Here is a 7,533-nt window from a genome sequence, read left to right as displayed (position 1 = left end):
TATTTGATGAATTAAATAAGAATGGTTACATCAAGATGTCGCATGTCATACCGCCGCTTGAAGAATTAAAACGGCGAGCTTATTGCAAATTTCATAATACTTTCTCTCATGCGACTAATGATTGTAATGTGCTTCAGAGACAGATTCAATCGGCTGTTAATGAAGGCCGAATAATTGTTCCACAAATGAAGGTGGATCAGAATCCTTTCCCTGCACATACACATGTGCTTGAATTGAGTAATCCTAAAGTGTTAATTCGGCCAAATCAAGCCGAATCAACAAAAGGAAAAAATATAATCATTGGTGAAGAAAGGTCTGAGCCTTCGAAATCTCATCAGGAAGCTCCAGCAAAGAAGGTCCCTGAAGATTCATTGAAGAATTCAACGCTCGGGGGGGCAAGAACAGAAGAAGGGTGCCAGGTTTGCTCAGACCGGTCTGACCGGTCTGGAGACCGGTCTAACCGGTCGATCTGGAATCTCTGGAAAGAATTCCAGAAACAAGAAAGAAAAAGAAAGGCCGAGTTTTAAAGAACTCTTGGCCAAATATGAGAAGAAAGGAGTCGTCCAGAGGCAGAGGGAACGGCCAGACAAAGTCAAGGATACAAATCCGTCATCGTCTCAAGAGCAATCGAGTTTGAGCCAAGGTAATTCATTTAATGGACCGATTTCTCCATGTTATTGCTGGTATTCTTGTTATATGCCTTTGGATTATAGTAGGATGCACATGCAGTCATATTATATTCATTATCCTCCTATATATCCAAGCTTTGCTTCACAAAGACCGATTAACGATAATCTGGTCAAAAAGAACATTGGTTGCAGCAAGGAGTGTGAGAAGAACATAAAACAAGATTCAAAATACCTACAGCCGAAGTGGTGTCCTTCAGGTTTGTCTCACACCCAAAAGAGGAGGCTGCAAAGGATGCGCAAGAAAGAGTCCATGGAACAGCAAGCAGAGGTTATACCAACAAGGTCGGTGACCAAGAAGCAGGTATGGAAGCCCAAGCAAGTTGTTTCATCATCAATTTGAGGAAGAAGCAAGATACGGCCGATAAATCGTTATCGCCCTTAGACAATTTTGGTTCAGAAGAGTGTTCTTTGGCACGCAAACTTTGCCAAAGAACAGGGGGGCATATGTTGACAACCAAAATTGGCATTCGACAATACCGACCGGTCTGACCGGTACGCCCTAGCGGTTTGACCGGTCAGACGCTGTAGTCCGTCCGGCAGCAGCCGACCGGTCTGACCGGTCCAAGTGGAATCCGAGTACAACTAGGGATTTTAATAGATTTAGATCTTGTAATAGGATTTCTTGCGGGATAAGTCCACCCCACCCTATAAATATAAAGGGTCACGGTCGATTAGGTATCCAATCGATCAAATCAATACAACTTTTATGTTTTTACTTTTCTCTTGCCCTAGCTTTTCCAATCTACTATTTGCTGTTCCTCCGTCGTCTCTACGTCGATTGAGGGCGTTCTAGGTGGCCTGCCGATCCTAGAACAACCCTACGTGCGCCTGCCCCGACGGGTCCTTTCCGGGCGACGTTCGTTGGTCTCACCGCCGGCCTGCTCGGCGACAACTGGTCTGATCGGTATACCCGACCGGTCTGACCGGTCTGAGCATCGGCGCTGCATTGTGCCGTCACTCGCTGCGCGTTCAAGCGTTTTCGTGTGTTGGCCCTAGTTCTGCGCCAACAGCTGCGCTGGCAGGTCCTCTAGTGGGTTGGTATCTTGGCCTGCATCACTTGCAACGCCCTTTTCATCCTTTGCCGTTAACGATTCAAAATCTCTTGACAGCTCAAGGACTTCTCTGCAAAAGGAGAAGCAAGGTACCACGTCGACAAAAAGTAACAAATGAGCAAGCATACATGGCACTTCAGTTACTCGTAGCTTTTCTTTTCTCCCTGTAGTTCATGTTAGACATTATTTTAACTATGTACCGACCTCGATTGACAACACTTGAGAAGTTGGCTTTGTGTTATTATGCAGTGCTTTTTTCAGAAATAACGTTTTATACCTTTCATCTGCTGCTTCATTTTCATCATTTGTCCTTGATGTAGATGGCAGAGGTAGGGGCGGACGAGCGGTGGCCGTGAAGGTGTACATGGAACCAGGAGTGGTGGGTGGCAGCGCAGGGCACTGTATACTGATGACAAAGGGGGTAGTGCTCGAGGGCCTGCTGGTGAGGTGTGCTGCAGGAGGGGATCCGAAGATGCTGGTAACATCAACGGGCGCACCAGCGAGAGGCGACATCTGAGGCGTAGCCTGCAGGGCCCCACAGCATGGCCTCGCCATGCCTCCCTTGCGACGGATCAGCTCGGCTGCAGGCTCGCGTCGCCTCTAGATTCTGCTGGCTCCAGGCGTAGTGGTAGAGCCGATCCAGCTTCCCAAGCTGAATTGCTGCGCTGGAAGGTCCAGTCATCCAGTGGGTGTGCGGCATGGCCTGCCTCACTTGAACCACTCTTTTCATCCTTTGTCGTTAACGATTCAAAATCTCTTGACAGCTTAAGGACTTCTCTGCGAAAGGGGAAATAAGCAACCGTCAACAAAAAGAAAGAAATGCACAGGCATACATGGCAGTACAATGCTAGGACGAAATTCTTCACCTTTGCTGCTTTGAAGCCTCACATTCATATTTGCTCTCATCATACTTCTCCTTTGAAAGCCCAGACTCTCTTGACCGCAGGCGTGATGGATGGTTTGTATCGGTGCCAACTGCATCCCTGGTCGTGTTCTCTAAATCTTCCATCGTCCTCATTGGGGCACCTTTGTTCTGAAAAAAAAAGCGTCATCTTGATTGTGCATGAGCTGGTCGGAATCAGGCGAGACAAATTTTAAGAAACTGTCTTGCACCATACCTTTAGTTTTGGTTCCCGCCATGTCTCATACCGACGCCTGATCACAAGAAACCGCTTATCATCTAATATCTGAAAAGCAAGTTTGCATATTAGAGAAAATAAGCAGATAAGAAACTAAGCTTTTGCAATTTCCTTTTGTATTGTAATTGTCAAAGCTTGCATTTATTACTACGGTGCTGAAATTGGCAGATAAGTGAATCTTTATGAACTAGAAAGCATATGCTTTTTCATTTGTAAATCAGTCCACCGTTATATGTTTTCATTTTTGTTTGTAAAATAAAACAGGACAACCTTTTCCTTTTGAGAAAAAGGAAGGAAAATGTATTATAATATATACATTACTACAAGAATGAAAAACCTCTAAGATACGTAATTGACAATAGATCCGATATATGCTAACATGGCAAAAGGGTAGCCTGTGCAAATAATGAATGTTATACTGGATAGAATGGCAGGGCACGTACTATTCTTTCGATGTGAGCGAGCTTCATCTTATTCTCCTCTGATTTGCACCACTGAATTATTTCAGGGCAGCCATTAATTTTCAGCAGTTGGAGGCATGTGAGTTGATGGATGCTCTCTGGAAGGCTCTTGATGCCGTTGCAATTGTGTAACATGAGATCCACGAGAGACGTGAGGTCTCCTAACCTCTCCGGCAGCGCCACAAGTTCAGGACAGCCATTAATTATGAGAACTTGGAGGCATGTCAGTTGTTGTATGCTCTCTGGTAGAGTCTTGATGCCTTTGCAATTGATTACTTTGAGTTGCTTGAGAGTCTCAGGCAGCGCCACAGCATCATTTTTGCAATCTTCCACAATCAGAGTCTCGAGGGAGGAGGTACCTAGAAGTAAGTCTGTTGAGCTACATGTGAGATGACTGCAGCCACTAATATCTAAGTGTTCGAGGCAGGGGAGGTGGCGCAGCAAGCTCCACTGATGCAGAGGTGCCTTAGCCTCACAGCATCTCACCTCAAGCACTTTGGTTGCAGTAGAGGAGGAAGCACTGGTGTGGCCTCTGTTCTCCCAGGACGACAATAGTACTTGGTCATTATTATCTATGTACATGTGCCTTCCTGGAGGCAGCGTTTTGAACCTCAACAACGGGACAGAACGTGTTAAGTTTTGGGAATGCGAACACATTCAAACCATCCTCACCACTTTAGTATGCCGCATTCCACTCTTCCAGGCAATCCATATGGGATAGGGAAAACTCTTGAAGTTGAGGAAATGCTCTTCTGGCCCCGTAAAAGCCCCCATCAATCTTCCTAATGCTTCCCATTCCATGGATGTTCAATCACTCGAGGTTTGGTAACTGACCAAGTGGTGGTAGGACATTGCAACTGGGCAAGTCCCAGAGGTTAACAAGTGTCAGGCTAGGTAGATAAGTAGCAACCTCTACTCTGCTTTTCCGCCAGTTTTATTCTCTTTGCCTCTTCTGCAGACTTCACATTTTCAAGCCCGCTTACATCCAACACGGTTAGATGTTTTTCTTCTTGAGCGAACATGGTTAGATGTTTATCCTCGAGCTCAGAAAGATTGCTGCTGGATTCACCATCACCAGCATGGACCACAAATTTTGGTAACAAGACTGAAGTATTCTTGTTCTGAGGTAGTGTGGCCATATCTAACCACGTGCAACCAGATACATGTAGAAACCTCAGACTATTAATTGCAGATACGCTAGCTGGCAGCCTTAGTAGATTACGGCAATACGAGAGGTCTAGGGTATTTAGCTCTCTGAGGTTCCCAATGCTTTCAGGTATGGTACACAGATTATAATTCCAACCTAAATTAAGGTACTCTAGATTGGAAAGGCTACTGACACACTCTAGTAGACTACCAATCTCAGCTTCATCTTGTCGGCCGTCCAGGCTACCTTCTAAATTTAAATACCTTAGTTTAGTTAGATTGACAAGGACTTGTTGTAATCCAAAGCAAGAGACATATGATAAATTCAAATATTGCAGTCCTGTGAGGCCACTCATTGCTCTTGTCACGTCTCCAATCTTTTTACATCTTGATAAGATCAGATAATCCAATCGGCTCAAGCTCTGCAACGATTCTGATACACAGTGGTATCAAAGCCAGGTTGCGTAGTTTTTGGTCTGGATCTTTTGCATATAGGTGATATGTTGTTGTAGTAGATTGGATCTATTATTTTTGCACGGTTTGATTAGATCAATTGGTCATAAGGGGTTAAAACTGGAGCGAGTTGATTGCGCGGCATATGACAAAAGATTAGTTTGTGTTCTTTCTCTGTTATGCATACGACATGTCCCTACCGGCTGGAATCACCATCGGGACTAACTGTGTGCATAGTCAGCAGATTGAACCAACAGATCAAGGTCATGTGTAGATGCAGTCTTCTCAAGTGCAAAGTTTGCACGGTCAAAGTGATTGACCTAGTGAAAATTGAGGCATTATGAATGGCTCGGATTTGAGGTGATGCGATCACTCTGATGAGATTTTCATAGGGATTCCATAGATGCGATCTGTGTAATTCCGTGAGGTTTTCTCGCTGTAGCTTTCTCGCTGTAGCGGCTTCTCAAGCGCTACTTTGGTAGAACACGTCATACGCCTAACTTGTTTTTGCAGGGTGTGATGTGAATGGTATGGCCTCAATGTCATGTGATGATGTATGTGATGATTTGTGCGGCCTACGTGTCGCAAGTTAACACAACCGGGTTGAGGTTGCACCATTATTGTATAACGACCTGCGTGTCGACTTGTGATGTTTGAATCCTCATGTAATTATTTCACTAGCTATTAGATGTAGTAGCTTAGTATCTTTTCATGGAGGCTTCAATCATGATGGCGATGATGATCACCACAAGACAGGACGGATGGCAATGGAGGTCACCTTGGAGCCATGGCGATGGTGCCCATTGTGATGCAAGAGGCCATACTATTCACAATATAATATGATTATATGCTTGTGATGTTTATTTTTCTGTCATACTATTTTTTCATGCTTTTACATATGGTGGATGCTTTAATCATGATAGAATAGTTTCCCTCAGAAAAGGTTGAGTTTTTGATGCCTTTTACCAATAGCTGCACCTATAAATTTTGATCGTTGTGTGGTAGGTTTACCAAAGTAGAGTACCCTCAGCTATCACTTTTGTATAGGGTGGATGTCAGACATTCACAAGCATAGTATTGGTTTACTCAGCAAAGCTATCAAAACAGTTTTGAGCTTTAAGGCATAGGGTTGGGGCCGGGGCATTGGATGCCACCCAACAAACAAGAGTCGCATAGAGATGTGATTAGTAATTTGTTACTTACCTGTATCACTACTTTTCTAGCCGTGATGCTAAAGCTCACTAGAATTTTAGTGATTATGGATCTTGAACCACTATATGTCATTAGAGGGAAGATGACTTTGATATAGTAGGTTGTCTTTTGTTAAATCAGTTAATGAAAGTCTTTACATAAACTTAGTGCTGAAATCTTGCTTTACTTTAATGTTGTAGATCATGTCTGCCAATAACAATTCCGCTTTCAATTTGCGTTCTGTTCTTGAGAAAGAAAAGTTGAATGGAACAAACTTTATTGATTGGTACCGCAACCTGAGAATTGTTCTCAGGCAAGAGAAAAAGGAGTATGTTCTTGAGCAGCCATATCCTGATGATCTCCCTGACAATGCAACTGCTGCTGATCGCAGAGCTTATGAGAAGCACTGCAATGACTCACTTGATGTCAGCTGTCTGATGCTCGCCACCATGTCCCCTGATCTGCAGAAGCAGTATGAGCATGCGGATGCTCATACCATGATCGAGGGGCTGCGTGGGATGTTTCAGAACCAAGCCAGGACTGAGAGGTTCAATATCTCAAAATCCTTGTTTGCGTGCAAGCTGGCAGAAGGTAGCCCAGTCAGTCCTCATGTGATCAAAATGATTGGTTACATTGAGACTTTGGATAGACTTGGTTCTGAACTTCACCAAGACTTGGCTACTGATGTTATTATCCAGTCGCTCCCGGCGAGCTATGAGCCTTTTATCATGAACTTTCAGATGAATGGCTTGGATAAAACATTGAGTGAGTTGCATGGGATGCTAAAAACAGCAGAGGAGAGCATTAAGAAGAATCCCAATCATGTGATGATGATTCAGAAGGGGAACAAAAAGAGGAAGCGTTGGACGCCTCCTAATCCCAAAGGTAAAGGCAAGGAAAAGAGTTCCGGTGGTGAGTCCTCAGGCTCTAAGCTAAAGCCAGCACCTAAGGCCAAATCTGGCCCTACTTCTGAAGATGAATGCTTCCACTGTCATGAAAAGGGACATTGGTCTAGGAACTGCAAGAAGTACTTGGAAGAAAAGAAGAAGAAGAAGGGAAGTGAGACTTCCACTTCAGGTATAAATGTTATAGAAATAAATATTGCATTATCTTCTAGTGAATCATGGGTATTTGATACTGGATCGATGATTCACACTTGCAAATCGTTGCAGGGTCTAAGTGAGACTAGAAGATTTGCAAGATGCGAGTTGGACGTTCGGGTCGGCAATGGCGCAAAGGTTGCGGTGTTGGCGGTCGGCACCTACCACTTGTCTCTACCCTCCGGATTAGTTTTGGAATTAAATAATTGTTATTGCATTCCTGCTTTGAGCAAGAACATTATTTCTTCTTCATGTTTGGAAGAAGTTGGTGATTTTAAGATTGTAATTGAGAACAAACGTTG

General features: G+C 44.1%; 1 long non-coding RNA gene across 1 annotated transcript; it reads right to left on the bottom strand.

Annotated features, from left to right (window-relative positions):
* Positions 1–2,421: 2,421 nt before the first annotated feature.
* Positions 2,422–3,013, bottom strand: LOC120644139. Its single transcript, XR_005663442.1, has 3 exons — positions 2,860–3,013; positions 2,608–2,774; positions 2,422–2,518 (listed from the first exon to the last, which is right to left on the bottom strand). It is a non-coding gene; the product is annotated as an uncharacterized LOC120644139 (long non-coding RNA).
* Between the last annotated feature and the right edge of the window lie 4,520 nt (positions 3,014–7,533).

Source organism: Panicum virgatum, chromosome 8K, assembly GCF_016808335.1.
Source record: "Panicum virgatum strain AP13 chromosome 8K, P.virgatum_v5, whole genome shotgun sequence".
NCBI lineage: Eukaryota > Viridiplantae > Streptophyta > Magnoliopsida > Poales > Poaceae > Panicum > Panicum virgatum.
The sequence above is the reverse complement of the archived record's forward strand: the minus strand, read 5'-3'. Positions and strand labels throughout refer to the sequence as shown.